The sequence below is a fragment of the Aquila chrysaetos genome, chromosome 3 (genome assembly GCF_900496995.4).
Source record: "Aquila chrysaetos chrysaetos chromosome 3, bAquChr1.4, whole genome shotgun sequence".
NCBI classification, from domain to species: Eukaryota; Metazoa; Chordata; class Aves; order Accipitriformes; family Accipitridae; genus Aquila; species Aquila chrysaetos.
The window spans coordinates 61118202-61140696 of record NC_044006.1 but is presented as its reverse complement, the minus strand read 5'-3'; the positions used below and the strand labels follow the sequence as shown (position 1 = coordinate 61140696).

Sequence of the window (22495 nt, the reverse complement as noted above, 5' to 3'; positions counted from 1 at the left end):
CACTCTCCAGACAGAGTACACTGAGCTAAGGGGCCACAGACTTGGCCACTGAATATCTTGGCTTAATGTTTTTTTGAAGGGTCACACAAAAGTTGTTATTTTAATCTTGTCAATAAAAACATAAAAGCATGATTTATATCATCCGCTGTGTTACCGGTTGGGAGGCGGCACATGGGACTGCCTGGTTCATGCCAGTAAATTGCTGTGAATCAGGGCAAGATCAGGACTTGCTCAGGTCCCCGTGGAGCAGGGAGTGCTGGAAGGCTCCTCTGGTGAAGCTTGTTCTGTATTTCTTTGGGGACCTAAGGCAAAGACCGTCCCCTTATCTTTGAAAAAAATGAAGTTTTCCATCCCAAGCTCTGGAGGTCTCTGCCAACGTGTCAGGGTTTCCAACCATCGCAGCAGCCCTTCGTGTTGTCCCGGGGCCTTTCTCAGGGGGTTATTCTGCCAGGGACCACCCTGCGGGCAGCATTGCTTTTGCAGTGGATGAATATTGATGAAAAGTACTGGAGGGCTTTGCACTAAAGTTAGTATAGATTTAAGTGTTGTACTTGGTTCCCCTTGGCTTCCCTGGCAGACAGGTTCGGGTGCCCCTCGCCTTTGCAACCTCTCAAGTTTGCAGCCTTTGCCCTCTCTTTCCTGGCACGTTTCATGTGATGTTTTTGTCCCTGTGGAGGGGCCACAAGGATTGCAGGAGGCTGAATGCTCTGGTGGGGGTAGGAGGACGCTGGTGCATGTAGGTTGTCAGAGGATGTCTGAGAGGGGAGCAGGGTCCCTGCAGAGGAACAGGATCTTGAGGGGAGCAAGAACAGTGCATACACGAATAAGTTTAAAAATTAACTCTCTCTGTTCATTTAGCTTTTTTTTTTCAATATATCAAATGCATTTGGTCTGCTTTATGGGCATATTGTCTGCCAAGTTTTATTTTTAAGTGAAATGTTACTCAAGAACAGATTCAGCAGCTCAGATATGTAACGTTCTGGTTTTCTGTACTTTTATACCATAACTTAAAAATGGACACAATGACTTTTTAAAAATTGTAATAAATTTGCTACTGGATTGAGCTCTTCTTGCCAAGTTTCAAGCTGCACTGAAAAATATGGTCTTTAATGAGAAGGCTGAGACAGGCACACTGTAACTGTGTGAGTTCACAAGCTGGGCTGGAATGACTAAAAACCAGTATATTTGGCCTTAAAGTTCATAACTGACATTCCTGGAACTCCTCTTGAGATCGTATTTAAGTCAGTTCTTAAATATCTTTGTTAATGTTTTGAAGTGCTAAGGCCTTTGATACATACCAGCAGCTCTGAAGATACAGTTTTATTCTTTGTACACTTCCAAAGCAGAGAAGCAGACAAGCAGTAGCCTGCTGATAGAAAGAAAAAGATCATGTGCGCACACTGTGTTATTAGGCATATTCTTCCTATATATGTGTGCACATTCAGGAAATAATAGGTACAAATAGGCTTTTTTCAGCTACAGGATTACAGTCCCATTAATGTTTTTCTGATGATGTTGTAGCATGCAGGAATTGCGCCCTTCACGAGCAAAGCAGATATTTTCAAGTTATCACCCATTCATGAAATTTATTTACAAATAGATTAAATTATCCAAATGATTGTTAGATAGGAAGAGATAAATAAGGACGTTTTATTTTTTTATGTCTTTTCTCTGTAATTTGAATGCCTGGGATGGCAGTTCTAAGTGCAATCATGTAGGAGACCTGGATCTGTGTTCTCAAAAATAGGTGCAATCCATTTTGGTTAAGCAGAATAACAGGGTATGGCTGACTGTACTGCTCATACCTTCCTGAAAGCAGCAAGTGTCTTTTTAAGTGAGATATCACCACTTAAAAGGAGCTGCCCGCTGCAATTTTTTGTTAAGTGAAACAGCTGATTTTTAACACAAAGGGGTTGAAGCAGAATTGTCAAGTCCCTACTAGATGTTTTAGTTTATGAAAACATTTTGAGTAGTGTTTCAAAAAGCACAGAGTGAAAACTGATTGACACTTTATTTTTGAGAAATGTTTGGCAAGGTTGCTCTGCTCCTAAGAGCAGGCAGTCATTGGTGTTGAAGCAAATTATTGTGCTTCCCTGGAAAAGCAACTTTTCATAGCAGCTCATGAGTAGAAAGCTTACTCTCCGCGTCTGGTTCATATTACGGGCCGGACCCTGATTTCAGGTACATCAGTGTGTCCAGAGCGACTTCGCTCGACCAGTGCCTGGGGTCAGCGTGGCCACGTGCGTCTCAACAGCCTGTGCCAAATTAACAGGATACGAGTGCAGTGTCCAATGACAAAACCAAGAAATTGCAGTTTAAGGTTTATAAGGAAAAGGAGTTGTACAGTTTCCCATTTCAGTCATTAACATGCTTATAAACACGGGACCATATGCTACTCCAGCTTCATGCAACTGGGAAATCCCGTGTAAAGATCAAGGACAGGCTATATAACTGACTGTCAGGAGAGCGGCCTCACTTTGTACCTCTGCATGACTATTGCGAGCTCGTGGGAAGCGGCTTCGGTGCTGGGGCAAGGAGCAGCACGCACCGAGCCGGGTCCCCTGCCGCCTCTCCCGGCCTCTCCGTCCCGCTCCGGCTGCGGGGCCCGGGGAGCCGGGGAGCTGACGCGGGAGGTGGCGCGGGCGGCCGGCCCTGGGGAGAGCGGAGCAGCTGGGAAAGACTGCGGCCATACTCGGATGTGTCACATCTGTAAGCGTTTCTGTCGTAAGCTGATACGCTTATGTATAGAATGTGACATAGGCGAATGTGTTCACTTAAGGCAGAAAATTTCAGTTTGGATTAATCCTAGAGCAGGTATAATATATAAATGTATATAATTGGTCAAATAAGTGTCTTAAACTGACCACTGGAAGGCTTCGTTCAGTGTTTTTGTTTAGTTAAAAATCCACGTTGGAGAACAAGTTTTCGTTAACTCCTTGGCATGCTGTCATTCACAGCAGGTTCGCTGTGTGACAGGAATAACTAAAACCAGACTTGCCTATCTGTATTTGTTGTACAAATGCACACAGAAACAACGGTCTGACTGCAACAAGCACTCCAGAAATCTATAAGGAAAAGATCCAATAATGTTTATAGTGAGGCTGGACGTAAATCTAAAGCGGCAACGTCAGTCTTTGGTTTACGGATCACTAAAATGCCGACTTCTTCTGTAATCACACCGCAGTGCTCTGCGAGTGCCCTATCGTCAGTCACCTGCGGGAATGAAATGTTCTGCATCGTTATAGCACAAGGAAATGAAAAATCCCAACTTTCTGGGATATCGCTGTCTGGTGAGCTGCGTTTGGTGAATGAAAGCAAAAATTAAAATGAGAGAAAGAGAGATGAAATGGCAAGACAGGGAGTTTTCTAACTTTTTTCTGTAGGCAGATTTTCATTGATTGCACTTTATATGTTACTTAGCACAGTAGAAAAGCCAGAACAAATAAAAATAGTGAGGAAACTAAAGACTTGCAGGCCTGGAAAGGAGGGTGGCTTTTAAAAAAACTCATGAATGACTGGTTGATTTTTGAAGATGTTTGATCTCTATTTTTAGACGTTTATACTCAGGAGTGTGCTCTGTTTCTGATGTTTTCATTACTACTGCCTTTTTCTTTCCTCTCGCCTTCCTTTCTTTCTTTAATTTGGACCCTGCAAAGTTTGTGATTTATAAAGCATGATCCTAGGTCGTTTATTGCAGCACACTGAGCACCTCTGATGAGACCCTCAGCACACTACAGGATCAGGCCCACATTCATACAGAGCACTTAAATGTAAGGGTATAGCCATGCACATAAGTACTATAGAGAGACACACGCAAGTTGCAGAACAGTGCTGTGATTTTGTGTGGTCCTTGCCAACTTTTCCTCACAATTTAACATTTTTAGAAATTAACATGTAATTTAAAAATGAGCTATAAAATTTAAAAGCATAATATGAACACAATGGAACCTGTTTTCAGAAACAACTCGGGGGACCTGCAAAAACCTCTAGTACCAGTGACTTTTGCAAGTTTGATCTAAACGGTGCTGGAGACCGTGGGGATACTTTAAAATAAATGGTAACTTGGGAGAGCTGAAGGAGGTCCCTGTTGCAGATCCTAATGTCATCCAGAAGTGAAATGGAAAAGGGGAATGTCAAGTACAGTATTAAATGCACACAGCAGCATAACTGCAATTTGAAGGTTACACAGTTAAGATCATATTTCTGCAGGAATTTTATTATTACATGACCTGATTCGTCAACACTGAAATAGCATGGAATTGAGAACTGAGGATTGCGTTTAATTTGCTGTTCTGTTGTTTTTTCTAAAGAAAGATTAAAAGGAAACGGCTTTACTACAGGGACAGTGTCAAGTTTAATATACCAGATGTGATGGCCCAAACTTGAGAATTTTAAAGATCCTGCCCGCTCCCCGCTAGTTAAGTTGGTTGTTCACTTTTCGCATTTCTTTCAGTTTGAACAGCAAAAATCAAATAAGCTGGTTTTTAATTCCCTTTAGTTTCTCAGTTTCTTAGTATTTCAGCTGTGAGGGGAATGGGCCAGGATCATTTCCACATGACCCTGGAAAACAGTCCTTCATCAAAACTGTGGAAAGGTAGCAGTTTCAACCGCTCTCAGGTGGGGGAACGGAGGAAGAGAGTGCTGGGTGGGCTGGGAGCATCGACGGGCGCCGCGGGCAGAGCACCCTCCCGAAAGCCTGGGCACCTAGGGGCTGCCGGCGGGCAGGGGAGAGCTTTGCCTGGAGCCAGCCGCACCAGGAGGGGAAGCGGCACCCCTGGCAGTGTTAGCTTTTCTGAGCTGTTTCTCTCCACTCCCTGCTTTTAATGGTCAGTTTTGTGGGAAAAGAAAGTACTCGTTTTCTCACAGGTGCTGGGTGCAAACACTGTGCATCCTTGTTTTATCTGTTTGTTTTCAGATGTAAATGGCTATGAATGTTTTTTTGTTGTTTTTTTTTAAACCCAAAATATTAAAGGTTCTGGAGATTGGGCTATGTGTGGGTCAGATGTGCTTCTAATAGCAGCTTGTTTGTGGATCTAATTCAGGTATAATTGCTGTGGAGACCCCACGGAGCAGAGGAGGCGCGTGTGCACCTCTGCTGGTTTTGCTTCTTTTGATGTCATGGCAAATTTTCTGCGTACTTCAGTAAAAACTAGCTTGAGCCAGTTGTTTGGCCGCAGAGGATTTTCTTCAAGTCAGCTTGCTTCAGGGCAGCACGTCTTGGGACTCCTGACAGCTTTATCATCGCAGAGAATGAGATGTTCTTGCATGAATGATTTGAAATGGAAAAGATGACAACATCTGACCAAAAAATCAGAGAGACCAAAAAAATCAGGGGATCAGCCATGTTTCCATGGCCACAGGTTGCTGCTGCCCGTGCTGGTACAGCAGCTCGCCTCTGCTTCTCTGAGACCATTAAAATTTCCCCAATGCAAATATTCGCAGCAGCGGCCAAAAAAGCAGCAGACCCCTGTGCTTGCCCAAGACCTCTCTCAGACACAGCAGGAAAAATGTATGGTGCTGTCACCGATCGCTAACAACTATATATTTTAATACTCTTCTTTAGAGTTAGCCAATGCTCCAGGCCTCAGCAAGGGCTGTTCCCTGGCAAGCCTCGGGCCTCATTCATTTAGCTAAGGTGTGTGTTCAAAGAGAGAGAAATATTTATCCCTATTTTCCCATTGTTCAAAATGTCTTTAGAATTATGCTTGGTCTTAAAACCTGGGGCCAGCCCAAATGTGAATGTTTCAGGAAATTATGTGCATGGAAAAGCACATGATCATAAATCAGACTGTTTTCCAGTTCTAGCTGTAGACTGCATGGCTAGTAATGAATATAATAGGGAAATTAGTAAGAAAATTAGCAGTTAATTTAAGGAGTATTTAAAGAGTGTGTGAAACTACAGCTTGGGAAAACTGATTTAGTGAAATGGATGTGATTCCTTCTCCCCTTCCACTGCCTGAGCAGATTTTCCCTGGTAGCCAAATTTCTGTGCAGATCTCTTACAGCAGAAACGTCAGGCTTCCATACTGCCTTGCAGCGCATCGGCTGGCGTGGCTTTTGCACCGATTCAGGGGATCCTCAGCCTTGTAAACACCGGCTGGCTGCAGCCACTGCCACTGCAAGCGGTTGCATGCGTTGCACAAGGAAGCACTACTCAAACGACGAGGGCAGAGGGGAGTTTGTGGCAGAGATAACGAGACGGAGTAACAGGGAAATGCACCAGCTTGAGCGGAGCAGCAGAAAGCCCTGGGCCCTGCAGCCCTGGTGCAGTAGCCAGGGACAGAGCGGTGCAGCATCGGGCAAGAGCGCAGGTTTGCATCCCGTGGGTCGTCCTCATAGCCTGCGCCGCATTGATGTGCATGCAGAGAGATCCTGCCACTGAAGGAGAGTATGTCTGCTCTCTCCCCTACCCAGGAAACCTGGCAGCAAAATGTGATTATCAGCTGTTTGTGCCAAAGAGGGGATGTAGACCAATGAATGTGAAAAATATGGCACGATTTTAAACATGAGAGAGAGAAAAAGAGGAACAAACACAAAAGCGTTTGCAAAGGCAGAAACACAGAGATGTGTGCTGTCACCCCATCAGGAGTGGCTTTTAAAATCACACACTTTATATATCACTGATTGGAAAGTGCTTTTGAGTGCAAAGACAAGGCTGCAGGCAGATCACCCCAGTGCTGGGTTGCGAGGAAGACTTGAGCAGGCTCTGACGCCAGAATGTGCCCGTTCTGCTCCTCGGGGCTCACGTGAGTCTCCAGCTGGCTCTGCCTCTGCAGCGAGACATCTGCCCGTGGCACCTGCATGGAGAAGTAAGAGAAATTACAGGGACAAAAACCTTCCTTGTTGCCCAGTGAATTACTTTTACATATGAAATCTATCATCTCCTTCACGAGTAACGCCTGTCTTCGGTGACACTTATTAGCATGCTAATCTATGTGCAGTGCAGCAAAGTGTGACCAGGAGTGGATGGGGCACAGGAGAGTCAGGCACAGGCAGGATGGGGTAGTAGCAGGAGGGGGATGAGGGCTGGACTTTTCACATTCTGGGGCAGTAAATTTGAAGGAATGGCGAGCCCATAAAAGTTTCACTTCTTTCTGGAAAAACGTCTGAATTGAAACTTCATACCTGGCGTGGCGTTCCTGCATGTCCCAGCCTCCTTCCGCTGCTGGGGAGAAATAACGCGACTTTGGGTAACGTCGGGTAGATTCTGCTTGTAGTGCGGACTGTCCCCTGCGCAGTGTTACAGTGCTGCTGTTCATGTTGCTGTAGTTAAGGCTGTATCTGTGTTTCCATTAGAACCCTTTTAATCCGCAAATTTATGACCCAGCTGTAAAAATTCAATCCAGACTGAAACTTGGCATGGGCAGTGTTCGTTCTCCCATCTGTGGAAGGGATTTAAGCAGGTACATCCCAGTAATAACCATCCGAGTTAGGCTTGTAAATTTGGAGCATGACGACTGCTGAATAAAACGGTAAGCTTCTCAGTAGTCCTGGAGTTTGAAATATTTTATGCCCGTGGTGAGACTGGTGAAAAGCAGCTTGTTTGTATTCAGTCATATATCTGTAAATAAAGTAAATGTTTTGGGGTTTTCTGTGTTTGCTTACATGCACAAGCAAATGCATTTTCCTTACCATGGCAATATTTTGATGTCGGTGGCAAAAATGCTTGAAACTCTTGCAGGGTCTTGCTCCTAAGCAGGGTTGGATCACTCCCAGGTAGTGTAAGAAGTTGTGTTCATGCTGGTGCGAACGGTAGAATTTATCTATCAATTGTAATAGAAAAAAATAGGGAAATAAAAAGACCAGATTGTTTTCTTTTGAGTTGGATTTTTGATTGGACTCTTGTTAAAATATCTTCAAAGCTGATTCAGTACTGAACAGCAAAATTAGTTTTATTCACCATCACTTCCTCCCATTTTAATTTTCTTTTCTAAAAAGCTGCACACTGAACGTGCCTGACGAGATAGACTGGTAATCTTATCTGATCCAGCAAATCCTATTTCCCTTGCAGGTTTGTGGTTTTTGAATGTCATTCTGTAACTTAAAAAAACCTCCTTTATGTGTTTAACTGACATTTTTTAGGTCATTTGTCCATAATGTGAATACCAGAAACATAATGATGAAAGCAGTTTAGCGAGACCAGACTTCTGATCTTCCATGTGTATTCATAGAGGAGTTTCAGGAGGGTTTTGGCACAATTTGAGAAGTGGATTGAAGGGGGAACCTGGAATCTCTATGTGGACTAACATTAGGCTGTGGATGGGTTTATACCCGGCCACTTGGAAAACTCCTTGATTGTATTCGGAAAATGTGGGGAACCTATGCGTATTGTTTGTGTATGAGATTTTTGCCATCCTGATGGAAGGAGTGCTCATAAAAACACCTGTTCTGGAAAAATGTCCCTTCATCTGTAAAATTCAACTTCTAATTTCTAATTATCTAGAAACAGAGAAGCAGAGTTGGATTCTGTTTTATTTAATCCACTTCAAACTTAAAAAATTGGGTATGAGATACAAAGGGTAGATGTGGAAATTATCAGTGATTACGAAAGTCCATTTGAGGTCTTTTATGCTTTGTGGCATTAAATTGGCATCAGGTAGCCGCTTTAGTTCTGTTAAAGGAGAAATATGTCCTACAGTCAAAGCACACAGAAGGCTTGTATAATATAAGGGAGTTTTATGTGAAGTACAAAAAAAGGGAGCAGGAGTTTAAAGCAGGAAAGTAAGTTGGAGAAGTAAACTGCATTGTAGAAAATTTGGAAAAAGTAAAAGCAATTCAAACAGAAAGAGATCAGATAAACAGCTAGAGATGGAACAGCTGAAAAGAAACACAAAAATAGGTAAAGCGAAATTCCAACAAGCCATGAAATGTGTTTTCCTTAATTTTTCACAGTGGCCTTGAAACCTGATGTTAGAGACTCTATATCTGTTCTTTCACTGATGGCCAGAAGTTGAGGTTATGATGACCAGATCGTTTGGTATGGCACTGACATTTCAAGTTAAAAGGGATTGCCAAGACTCTCAGTTATGACACTAAAATATACCGCTATTTCTAGGGCCAATTTTCAGTCCCTCCCTCATGCCTCCACATTGATTTAGGCAACAGATGCATGAAGAGCAAAGCAACATTCAAAATAATCCCTTAGCTGAAGCTGGGGGAAGGCTGGCTAGTGGGCTGTAGCCAAAATTCCTTAAATGTTACAATGTTTTACATTTCTAAATGTAAAAACTTTCTTTCCAATGTGAGGTACCAGCCAAATGTCTTAGTTACGGTATCTCAGAGTAAAAACTGGCATATGGCCTTGTGGTCATTTGTGGGTATTGACAGATTTACACCGTCAAAGATCAAGTTAAATGTTGTCGGTTTCTCCATCTCCCCTTTACTTTGTCAGGCTTTTTTTCTCTCAGTTACTATTTGTCAACTTAAATCCAGTTCGCTGGAAAAATGAAGGCTCTTCACGACCTGGCTCTTCAGGAGCGAATTGCCTCAAATTCTTTCTGCTAGCCAAGGTATTTTGTAATGCATTGCAAAACAGCAGCAGGATTGCTCTCCTTGCACTAGATGTACTTTGTGGGCTAGACACTGTGGGCAGTTTTAATGATATCTTGGTGTGCTGGAGCATTTGTCTCGGCCGCTGACTTCAGGGAGGCTTTCATCCCAGGTCCCGGCTCTTCTAATTGCTCTTCCCACCCCAAGGAGCGGGGCCTGGCTTTGCCACGTTGTGAGCTAAGCTGTGGGGAGCCCAGAACGGCGGCTGCTTGGGGAGCAGGTCCTGGAGCTGGTGTGCAAATTACACAGTCTGCTCCCAACTGTTTGTGACAGCTTTGCACAGGACGGGTGGTGGATTGCCCATTACACGGACACAGTAAAATTCATTGTCCTGCTTTTCTCCCTCTCGTGTTGTTTAGCTGGTGTAGCTGTTGGTTACTGCGTCGCTAATTCATTTCCCCTGGATCATCTTCAAACGGGAGCTTCCTCCCGAAGGCAGTGGCCTTTGTTCCTTTATCAGGGAAAGCTCTGGGTGGCCATAGCACTGTTTGTGCCGGCAGCGAAAGCAGTGCCAGTAAGAACCCAGTGCAGCCTTTGAGACTAACGTCAGCTGGGGGAGCATGGGTGCTGGGTGAAGCCTGGGGCCCTTCCCTGTCCACAATATCAGAATTGCGATTGTTATGGGCTTCCTAATTATTGAATCTCTGTAGTTTAGAGTCTGGATGTTTAGAGACGCTTCGTGAAGTAAGGAGAACCCAAAAAAGCTGTCCTGCTCTGGCCAGCTCCAGAGACTGTAGTGGTGTTTGTAAACCATACAAGCTTTCATATGTACACATACACACACACACACACACACATATTTCCTCAGTGCTCTATTATGATGATGATCCCTGTGGAATTCAAGCCTGCTGCCTTGCCGTTTTGCTGTGCTTACTCCTTCGGCTCAGAGCTGTGCAGTAGTTCACCGTGGCAGTGAACTTTGCAAAGATAGAGGAAAAGAGGCTCCCAACGGTATTATCCACAAATGACATCTCCCTTTCAAATCCCGTACCTCACTGAGGTGCTTACTCCTGGTTGCCCAGCAAAGCCCAAAATCCTCTTCATGGAGGTCAGCAGAGAAGATGAGGCTGACCTGCAGGTATTGATCCTGGTGATCCTTTGTTTTATGCAAAAGCCTTTTTTTTGCTGGCTAAACCAAAGTAAAGAAATGCTTGTTTAAGCGTTTTAAATGAATAAAAATGGCAGGCGTCTTTATAAGCCTGTTCTCCTTTTAGTACTGTCTCCCAGCATTTCTGCTGCTGTTTTCACTCCTCATCTAATGAGACTGTGAGCGATAATAATTTCTTCTGGCTACAAGTGCACATAAGCATTAATTTGTGTTTGTTACATTTGCTGTGGATCTATATAGGGGAAAGGTCATTAATATTTCTCAGTCCTCTATACCTCATTCAACTCACTTACAGACTCACATCCCTGATTCTGTGCCCTCTTATTTCAAAAGGGGCTAATAATTACATCTGATGTCCAACTCAAAGTGCCTTTAGCTTCACCTGATAATTGATGGACAGGCACTCAGATATGTTTTAAAACCAAGCCTTTGGAAGTGCTTTACGTTGGGCAAAGCAAAAATCCAATGTGCCAATATCTGGTCTGGTTTGGAGTGTTTTGGCCTCAAAGCACGCGACATGGTTTGACACACAATGTTCATGTGTTTGCAAAGCTTTCCAAACTTCATTTGGTGAGCTCCAGCTGCTTTCAGTGGGATCTTTGCTCACAGATCAAAGACTGTGACCCCCGGAGAATGTAAGTGCTCATATTTGGGTACTGCTCTTCCTTCATTCCTTGCACAAAATAGGAAAAATAAAGGCTGTATCAGCGCCATGGTACTGCTGCACTTGCTGAGGTTTGAGGAGCAATGTCACCTCTCTGCGGGTGTCGTGGCTGCTCGGAGACACCCCTTCCCTGCCCAGAGCAGCGGCAACACCCAGCTCAATGTGAGCCCACCAAAATCCTCTCCTGCCTCATGGCCACGTCCTCTTTCCATCCCATCCCGACAGCCTCCAGCCAGCAGCTCCATGCTCCCCACAGGACCAAAACTCCTTTAAGGGGTGGGGTGGGGGTGGGACATGGCTCTGCTGGGGCAGACTCGGCATGAGCCGCCAGCTCCTACCCACCCTTGTCCGTGGAGAGCTGGTGTCCCACCATGCAACGCCTCCTGCGTACGAAAAACCAGCCCACGGCCCCAGCTGGGAACAGGAGGTCTCGGCAAAAAGCCAGGTCTGGGTGAGCTGAGCGAAGGGCAGCAGAGGAGGGTCGGAGCAAGGTGTCTGAAGGGGACAGTGTGGGGAGGTGGGTTTGCGCTGCCCCTCGGGGTGTGAGGGACGTGCGTGCTGTGGGTTATCCGCTAACAGGGCTCACCTTCATCCTTGGCGAGCTCTGCTCCATCCGAGGATTTTGCTCCCTTGGCCTCTGCGTATCTTTATAGCTGGATTATGGGTTTAGGAAAGTCAAATGCCCTGAGATCACAGATACAGGGTAACTGTTTATAGAGGAGAGGAGGAGGGAGAAAATCAACAAATTCCTGTGATATATTGTATGTCATCTGTACGTGACACTCCGAGACCTTCAAATGCTTAAACTAAAGACCTAAATATAATTTAGTTAGTAAAAATATACCTTAGTTATAATAAAATGATAATAGTGGAACTTGGCAACAGAGCAGCTAATAAATACTACACTTCTGAAATGTGCCTGGGATCCAAGTACATACTCTTTTACTGTGTAGTTAAAGCATGTGGCAGGACATGCTAGACCAAGATTTTCTTTTTGTCTTTCCAGTGGAAAACTAAAGTTCTTTGTTTAAGTGAAGCCCGTTGGGAATTTTTCTTAAGTAAAACAAGGAGCTAAAGAATTCCATTCCCTTTTGCCAACTTTTTTCCTCCTTCAAGCCAACTTATCGATTAATGGGGCATTAAATATCAAATACTGCCTAGTTATATTCATACCCTTTTTTATTTAGGCTCCTTCAGTTCTTTCTCGTTGGTGCTTCAAGCATAGCTGAATTAAAAGATGAGATACTTTATCGGGAAAATACTACCCCTTCTAAACCTTTTTTGCCTTATAAAAATAAAGGTTAGTAATCTGAAAGTGGTTAAATTTTCATACTTAACCCTATTTCTGATTTTTTAAAAGAAAAAAATATCTGTACTTTAAGATCTTCTTCCTGAGCTTCATTCTTTGCCTTCCTCATTAGCTGTCTCCATTTCGGTACCCTATCGTTTTGCCAGCAGAGCAGCCAAGTGAATGCTTGACCATATTTTTGTCTGGCGCTAGTGAAACCGTGATCTGACAATAGAATACTTTTCTCTGGGTTTTCCTTCTTCCCCCAGGGAACCATACTTCAAGGGCAACCTGCTTGTCCAGCATATGAACATGTGGAAAATCCACTGCTATGCACTAATGATTTTCAGATGGGCAATTGTTGCTGAAAATCATCCCAAGAGCAGCAGCTTCTCCATTGTAGCACCTAACCACTTTGGGATCGCATTGCTCATAGCTGATCTGGAATAAACCCTTTGCATTTATGTATAGGGTGGTGACATTTGCTGCATCACACATATGTAGTAACAAAAGGAAAAGGAGGTAAAAGTTACAGCTGTGGTTCTTTTTTGGCCGTTGCAACGTGCATCAAAATCTGACACTTATTTTAGCCTGAAAGTATAAATGTAGGAAAAAGTCGAGCTATGCCAAAGATCCACGACAGCAAGGCAGAAGCACCCTAAATATTGTCCACAAATTAATTGCTTTCAAACTTTTGTTTTAAATATTTACAGGAGACTTGTCACATGCTGGGAGAGAGAAGAACAAGTTTTACATTCTAAATCATTTCTATTACTGTTCTTCTCAGAATATGCATTCTTTTTAAACAACTTTCACTTTTAATCTGTAATTAAAGCCAAAGTTTTCTTTTAATTTTAAAAGCTTGTCCTTGGACTAAAATAACATGGAACATTTTTAAACATTGATCCAAGCTGCTGTAGATACATTTTATTTAAACCACAGAGCCTGCAGTTGGATTCCTCGCTTTGCCAGATCGGCTACGAACTGTAAGTGTGGCAGTAATGACTGTGGAGTCCTGGATGCTGCACTACCAGTGAGGAGGGTTGTTTTTCTGGAGTTGTTCCTCCCTTTGGGCCCTATTCGTGAATGACTTAATCTCTGCGTATGATCAAATGTCGTGCAAGTTACTGTGCACAGACAAATCAAGGAATGCTTCTCTTCCCCGCGTTCCTTACATGGAATTGCTGTGCTTGCCCAGCAAGCAGTTGGAGAGTGGTAAGGGTGGGAAGCAAGCAGCAGCAAAAACACACACAAAAAAACACCAGAAGCAATATAAAAAGAGTGAGACAAAGAAAACATAGAAAATTTTGAAAGATTGGGTGTGCAGGTTGGATTGGGCCATGCATAGACAGCTCTAGCTTGCCCAGGCAGCACCATCTGGAGGGGGGAGCCGGGCTTTCAACTGGGGGGTGTTACAGGGGCGATACATTCACCATGAAAAATAAAAGTGTTCGTTAGTATTTTCTCTGGAGCATTGGCCATAAAGATGATTTTCAGTGCATGTTTCTGTTAGCTTGTTTCGTCTTGGAAAGCAAACATTTACTGTTTTGATGGGCAGATCTCAAGAAGTTCAGGGAATCAATGCTTCTTAGTCTTTTTATCCTCTTGACCTAATTGCTTGTGTGGTGTAATTCTGTCCTTTCACAGGATGTTAAACCACTTCACCTGAAGCCAAGTCAGAGATTTTCATCAGTTGTGATATTAATTAAACGATGCATGCCATACAAGGAACTTTCCTTGTGATGTTTTGGTATTTTCTTAGAGATCCAGAAGAATACAGCCAGTGAAGTGGTGCATAACTGTTTCCATATTTATACAGAACTTTTGCTTAGTCTTTTAAGTTTCAACAAACTTTTCACTTATGTTAGGTGTCGTTCTCAGTTAAGAGTGCAGAAAGGACTTATGTTATCCAAGTTGTTTTTCTCATCAACAACACCCTGCGGCCACTGTATGAAATTCTGTCTATCTCTCCATGCCCTGGTGTGGGGACAGATTGCCAAACAGTGACTGGTGGCAAATGGGGAATAACGTGACTCAGACGCAGAACTCCTCCAGCTGTCAATGGGAGCTACATTTGTTTGTCCAGGACAGTGACTGGAATAGTTGCTTAGCTCTTTTTGAGACATTTTCCATCCTGACAATGGACTCAAAAGATGTACCTCGGTACAAGGTAGGTTATAGCTGGCATATCATTTTAGCTCTAGGAGGCAAAAGATAGAAGAAAGGATGGGGACCGAAGGGAAAAAGGAAAACGCACAGCCAGGAAATAAATACAGGTGGGAAAATGAAGAACAGAAACTTTCAGAAGATTGTAAAGAGAGGAGAGTGCTGGGAGAGGACAAGGAAAGGGAAATGCAGAATTGAGGGTAAGAACAAAAAGGAAGACGAAAGGGGAGAGCAATGGAGGGGAAGGAAGAGGAAAGAAAAGAGATCAAAGGGATGAAGGTAAGAAGAGAAAATACTGGAGAAGCAGATATGATGGAAATACTGGTAGGAATCTGGAGTGTAACAGGGAAGGGCTCTAGAATAAACTATAGAAGCATAGAAGATACTAGCATTTTTCGTAGTCCAAAATGAGAAGTTTGACATTTTCCTTTTCAAAGTGTTTGAGAAATGAGGGTAGATAAGCATTCAAGATATTGCCACTCTTCTTGGAAGGCAACTTTGATTCTAATTACTGTGTCTTGGCATTTTTAATCGTGTTACACAGGCGAAGAGCAAATACACGTCCAGAAAAGGGTATGACCTTGCTTAGAATACAAAGCAAATTAATCCAAACTGTTGCTCACAACTCAGGGAAAAACCAGAACTCTAGTTCTGGTGGCAGTGGTGGTAGTGGCAGGGGTGTCTGTTTGTGTGGGGTGTGTGGTTATTATTTTCCCAGTTCCTTGGTGCATTCACAGTCCCTGACTAAGCTGGACACAAAAGTATAGAAGACTTTTCATACTTTGGCTTAATCATGCCCAACCCAGACTTTGGCAAATCCCACCAAGACCTGTTTTGAAAACTGTAAACTGTTTTCAGGCTACTGTAAGACAGCTTGGCCAAGTGTGGAGGCTTCTCTGACCCAGCGTTCCTGGAAGTTTGAAATTCTCCCAGGTCTACTCCTTTCTGTAAATTTTTCAGATCAGATATTCTATTTGGAAATTTTTCAAGTCATCACCTGTAAGTTGCAGGCAGATAGTTGGCTGAGGGCAATGTCTTTGTGCTCCTCTGAGATGAGCATCAGTCAGTAGCGTAGAAAGGACATCACCCGGGATGGACTGATAGTTTGATCCTGCATGGCGAATCATGAATTCCTATATAGTTCATGATATACATGAACCTAAAATATGTCATGCCGGATCAGATTATACATATAATTTTCAAGTTCAACAAAAGGTTTTGTTTCTTTTTCCCCCATCATTTTTTAAAGAAACAGAATTTATCTGAATTAAAAACATGATTGGTGATGACGAGTGGGTGGTTCTGTTTACCCTGCCACATTATATAGTACCACTTTTACTCCTTGTTTGGATAGCAGTCACAAGACCCAGATATCAAGCTGTGAAAGTATTTTTCTTGCAGCAGCCTTTCTTTTTTTGGCAGGCAGTGGCTTTGGAGATGCCTCGCATTTTGTCATGTGATTGGACTGCTGATGAGGTTTCTATGCTGCCTCATTTTCCTGGATTCCATCTGAATTAACTCTTCTTCGGGTCACGATTGTTAGCACACTTCTGAATGACTGGGGCTTTGCATCATAGTGTAATGAGCTCCTAATACTTCGTCTCTGTAAGGAAACAGCCCGTAAAGAAGGAATTTGCTGCATTTGTTCCACGTGACAGAAATCTGTTTTCTGTACCTCCAGCTGTCCACATCGAAAACACATTCCTTCTTCACAGTAATGTCCCTTCCTGAAACAAAGGAAAATGAGAGGAAATGACTAGTATATAATCGTTCCATCTAAAAACATTCAGCTTAGTCTTGTAAACACATAAACTAGTTCTTTGTAAACAAATGTCTTAATTTTCTTTAAACTGAATATTTAGATGTCAAAGATAGAGAAGCTGGATATGTCAAACATATGGTTCCTATTGCATCAGAGGCTTTCTTAATTTTGGTATTCTAATTGAAAAGACATTTCTGAAAGCATGCTAACTTTACAGAAACTAATCTATGACTCTCTGTCGGGTCTAGGTTTTATTCTTCCATCTATCACCACACTCTGGAAATATTTTCCACTTTAGATGTACAGCAGTAACAATATCCCTCATGGACTTTGAATTGCCCTCAATGCTTCCAGTGCTTGACGTGGAAGCACGGTTTGGGGTAGTTGATGTTGGGGAACTGACAAGGGCTTAACGGGGAGAGAATTAGGAAGAGGTGTCAGGGAAGGAATGGGAGTAGGGACTATAATTTATTCATAAGTTTTTGCCTTATTACTGGATAATTTATAACGCAAAATGCCCTAGGCTAAGCAATGTCTTTAACTGGACAAAATTTCTATCCACATCAGAGAAATACTGCAGGTCTGGTTTAAAATATAAGCTATTTTATAAATGTCATGAAGCAACTACCTGCCTCAGATAAAGCAAAATTTCAGTTTGGCATCCAATATGTATTCAGTTTTCCTCCTACAAATAATAGGCAGAAAACTGTTAAGTTTACATCTGAATAGGTACATTTGAAATAGAAAACACATTTGCATTGCAGGCGCTCCTGTTAGGTTTTCTGCTAGCGTGGGCTTCAGCTGCAGGTGTATGCTCTGCAGAGAGCTGAGTGGTATATGTGTGCTTGCAGGTTGTGATGGGGTGGGATGTCTTGTGGAGCTGGGTTAGAGCCCCCTCTCCAGCAGCATCCTGAGCCCTTTGCAGCGCAGGTGCTGGGCTCTGACCTGCAGTGAGTGCACCAGATGTGCCACTGGCTTTGGTCTGAATTCTGTATAAATTCACCTTTCCCAAGCCTAAAGAATATTTAACAATAAATTACCTTTTTTTAATCCACTAACGTGTACAATATAAAGTCCACAAAGGTCATAGAGGTAAATGTATTTATTAAATGGAAATTCTTGGGTCCAAAAAACATTATGAATCATTTTGGTGTTTTAAGTTCAGGATGCAGAGTAAATTATTCCAAAAATAATGGTAGCCAAATGTCATTCCCTCCAAACTTTTGTGTAATATCTATTTATCTGTGGGCAGATGACTGCTATGTATAATCAGAGGCAGACTTTTGTCAAATTGAGACTAAGTAAACACAGCTGAACACAAGCAAGTTGGACTACAACTTTTTTGAGTTTTGCCAGCGCTGTTATGACCTTGAAAGTGAGTGTTTCTTCAGAGCAATCTGCTTTCAATATGGGAGAATTTTTAGTGTTTCAAATTAACAAGTGTTGATTGGAAATTTGTTCTGTTTAATTTTAATATTTTTTTTGTCCAAATAAATGAAAAGTGTGTATTTGCCCAAAGGAGGGCATCCTTTCTGCTACTTAGAAAGTAGGAATGTTTTGTAAAGGAACATTTCTTGCACGTATCTATGAGAACCAGAACAACAGTTAGAGAAAGAGCTGTAAACTCATCTGAAGCATCATCATATAGTCAGAGAAAATTTTCTACTGTTTCCTTGAAATATAGATGCTTTTTTTAAAAAAATGTACTGTGCAAGTAAACATAGCATTTAGGCAGTAGATTTTATACCACTACATATCTAGATACTGTTTTCATCATTCTGTTTATGAATTTTGCCCATTTTTCTAAAACTTAGTCTCCTATGAAACATTTTCTACAGATCCTGTTTTTCTCTGACACACAAAAAGAAATTAGTCTGATTTTATTGACAAACCGGAGTACAATTTAAACCTTAGTTTTAATATGTGAATTTTCTGCTTTTACACTACCAATCCTTTGAACAGAAAACATTTTGCTCCCTTGATTTTAAAGGCCACAGAATTTGGAGTCTCGAGGAGACTTTGGACAGAAGTCAAATAGGAGTCTTGCTCAAAAATTTGTCTTTCAGTAATTACAGCAAGTGAGTCTCATCCATTGCCAATATCTCCGTTTCAAGGCACTTCTTTTGAAAGGATATTTTTTTCATTTTAAGTGCTGTATACAAACCAGCTTACGCTCCAAATTCAGGGGTAGGACACGTGTGCACAGCATTGTGGCCAGGGGCAACTTTCCAAAAGTCCTTGTGCCTCATATCCACAAGTCATACTCCCCAATCTGCCTTTTTTGGGGGCAGCAATTACCATTTTCAAATTTCTAACAAATTCTTATGGCAACAACAGTTTAATGCCACCAGCCAAGCACACACAGAACCTTGTATTTGATGGGTTCCTACAGTATGGCTTTGACTTTGCAAGCCAAGTACCATCCCAGCAGGTGGTCTTGGATGTTTTTTGAAAGAACCACAGCAGAAGTCTCCTCTTGCTTCAGTTTTCTCTTCCCCTATCATAGTAGCAAAAGAAAAATGACGATGCAGTTGGAAATGGGGAGGAGGTGGAAGACAAAGGTGATGGAAAGGGGGACAATATGACTGAGAAGCTATTTTAATTGAGAATTGCAAACAGTGGATATGCCTGTACATTCCTATATGTTCCTATACTTTGTACAGAAATGCAGATTTCGGAAACAAAGCAGGAGACACTGCTCCCAGGCCTGGCTGTGTAATGCGGCTTCTTAACGTTAACCAAAATCATGTGGAAAAGGCCTTGATGCCAGGGTTTTTAGAAACTTTGTTGTTTCCTCTGGGCAGCTCCTCCCTGGGGACTAAGAGTACAGACAGTCACAGTGTCGGCATCCTGGTTCTTACTCTGGGATTTCTGCTTCACCACAAAGGCTAATGAGGCTTGTAAAAATAAAAATAAAACCAGAATGTGCCAGGTGTCATCTCAGCCCACAAAGCGGGCCTCTGGGTGTTTGGAGGGTGCAAGGCAGGTACTAATTGCAAAGCTTAGGTCCATCAGGCAGAACTTGCTGTGAGTTATAACAGCTTGCAGCAGCCGGCTGTGTTTGAGGTGTGAGAGGAAGGGGAGAGCCTTGCTGCAGATGGGGTTAGGGGTGCTCAGCCGTCTTCAGGGTGCATTGAGCAGCCCTCAAGATGCTCCTACCTGAGATGGTAGTTGCCTAGGAAGTGCTATCAGGAGAGTATTTTAAAAAGATATGTTTGACCTGGAGTTGGGGTAGGGTTGGTGGCGTATGCCAGCACTAGCTGACTCCTGCCTGCAGGCTGGGTGAGCCACTCTCTCAGCGGTGCTCTGAGGGGCTGGTTTTGCCAACATCTTGCTAGTTTGTTCATCTGAAGTAAATGGTTGGTGGCAGCCAACTAGGTAGGTTGTGTGAGTGCTAAGTGTGCCCTAATGAATCCGTACCCCCAAATATAATGTTTGTCTGTGGTGCACAGTCTGTTTGCCCCACTGTTGCAGAAGGAGGGTGGGGAGGAAAGCAGGCATTGTCCGCACGCGGGATTTGCTGCATCTGCTTTGCAGACCCTTTGCAGGTCTCCATAAACTTCGCAAACTGTGATGTATAGGCTATCGTGCTACGGGAAGGCTTTGGCTCACGGGCAAAAGTAAAAACTCTTGCAAAATGAAAGAAAAAGCTTTTATTGTTTTAAAAGTGGAAACAGAAGTACTACTAATAATAGCAGCGAGTTAATTAGAGAACATGCCACATTTCAATTCACAGAGCTTAAAGCCTTTGTGTTGTAGCTGCCTGGCTTGCATGGCTGCTCAGAGTCCTCCTCTCGTCCTCCGTCCAAAGGCTCAAAGCCTAGAGTTGGACAGTGTTGGAGGGATCAAAGGATGTCAGTATTTTTCACCATAGTTATTCCCTAAAAAATACGAATGTTATTTATGTCTGGAACCATGGCTTCCTGTGTTGTTGCTTTTCTCTGTAGAAGTGGAAATTCAGGATCTTAATTCTTAAAAGGGATGTGAGGATGCAAGGCTATCTATACAAAGATATGATTGTTGCAGGTGCTGCTTACCCTTAGGAAAGCACCTAAGCAGGTCAGGGAAGACACACGAGCAAATTACAGAAGTGTGAGTTACTCTGAGATAAAGTTAATTTGGTTGCCCCTTGAGCAAAAAGTCCACAGTGATTTCTAACTGCATCTATGAATGGAGATATTTTCCGTATTTTTATGCATAAATATGTAGCCCAGTGTCCCCTGATTGCAAACCCTGCTGGGTGAAGGGGTTTTGTTTGATTTATGGTAACAGGAGGGAAGACTGGTTATTTATACATGCTGATAAAGCTTCTCAGTTGTTTTTGATCTACAGATCTTTCAAATTACTCAAAACTGATATTTTTCGAAGCAAATCAGTTGATTTAACCATACATACCATATGGCTTTACCGTAAATATGTATGTCTGTTTTAAGTCTCTGATAGAGCAAGTTGTTGCAGGAGAGAATTCCCTAATAGAAATCTCCTGACTTCCAGGAAAACTTGTATGAGCTAATGTAAAATAAATATGTAGTGAATATGACATTATTGCCTTCTACACCTGTCTTACATATTTTTGAAGCACCCTATCTCTGCAACAACTTGACATTTTTAAACAAACAGTATTCACTGTATATGGGGGAAAAAATGTTATGAGGGGCTGCTTTTGATAACACTGTCTTTGATCTTGGAGGCTGATAGCTAGCAATTCGATTAGGTCTTAGAGGAGGCTATTGGCTTTAACTGCTGTTAGATCATGTCCACTCTTTTGGCTTGGGCTACGCTGGTCAGGGAAATCAGTGCCTTTTGGGGAGAAGTATATTTAATAGTTCTGGGTAATACATTTTTCCCCTGTGGTAATAATACATCGTGCTTCAATAATTTGTCACTTTATTAGTACAAAGACATGGATTACTTTTTATCACTTGTTATTTAAAAGATACGTGTTATCACTATCAGAATTACTATTACTACTATTTTGGTGTAGTTGCTATTTAGGTGTAGTTTCCAGTGGCCAGTGTAGCTTTGTCAGGTGAGAGCCGTTTGCAATGATCTCAGAGAATTGGCATCTTCACTCGGAGAAAACAGCCCGGGCATATTGCCCGTGGTTCGGATACTCTTTATTTGAAAGCTAATCTGTTTGGCTTGAAATATTGTGGCTTAGCGTCCTCTACGGCTCAGCAATTGCGTCTTTGTGAACTGCTCTTCCTGGGATGAATGGCAGAAGGTTTGAATACGCCTCGTCATGCAATGTGTCCTACAGTTAGAGGAGCCGAACGGAACAGTAATAATCTCTGCAGTGTCATGGAGTGAGTTTTACAGAGGCCCCAAAATTCATGCAATTGTGCTATACTGAGAACTGCAAGCAGTATATCAAGGTCAGGATGAGCTAGTAAGCCGTGTCTCTCCACAGCAATCTTTGCTATGATATAGGTCCATTAATGTGGCATAGCACAGCTGTCACGGCTCAGGCAGTGTGCTATGCCACGTGGATACACGATGCCTCGCTACGTGGTGCACATTTACTCAAGCGTGCCTCAATGTCTCAGGCCTTGAGTGCTGAGGAGTTCAGTCCCATGTTGTTATCAGTTGACGATACTTCCCTGCTGGTTTCTTGAAAATCACTGTCTCCAAAAGCAGCAGTGTGTGTTGAATAACAAACCCCTTCACATTCAGACTCTTCAGGTTTGGGAACGGAGCCAACATTCTTGAAGAATGATTTAGTGGCCAATAAACATCTGCAAAGTCTGTAAGACTGTCAGAAGCAGTAACATTGAAAGTAAAGATAGTATCAGTAGCAATTCCCCTGTCCTGACCAGGCATTCAGTGCAAATATTTGTTCAGTCATCCTTGCTCTCATTCCCGTTATCACAGACCGTTTCACATGTTTTGCCAAAAGAGCAATTCCATCTTCTTCCACAAAGCTGTTCACATCCAAGGCCTTTGCAATGTTAAATACCG

General features: G+C 42.7%; 1 protein-coding gene across 4 annotated transcripts in view; it reads left to right on the top strand.

The window, feature by feature from the left end:
- Window positions 1–22495, top strand: part of MKX (mohawk homeobox) — a 49481-nt gene that overhangs the window by 13473 nt on the left and 13513 nt on the right. The window lies entirely within an intron of this gene.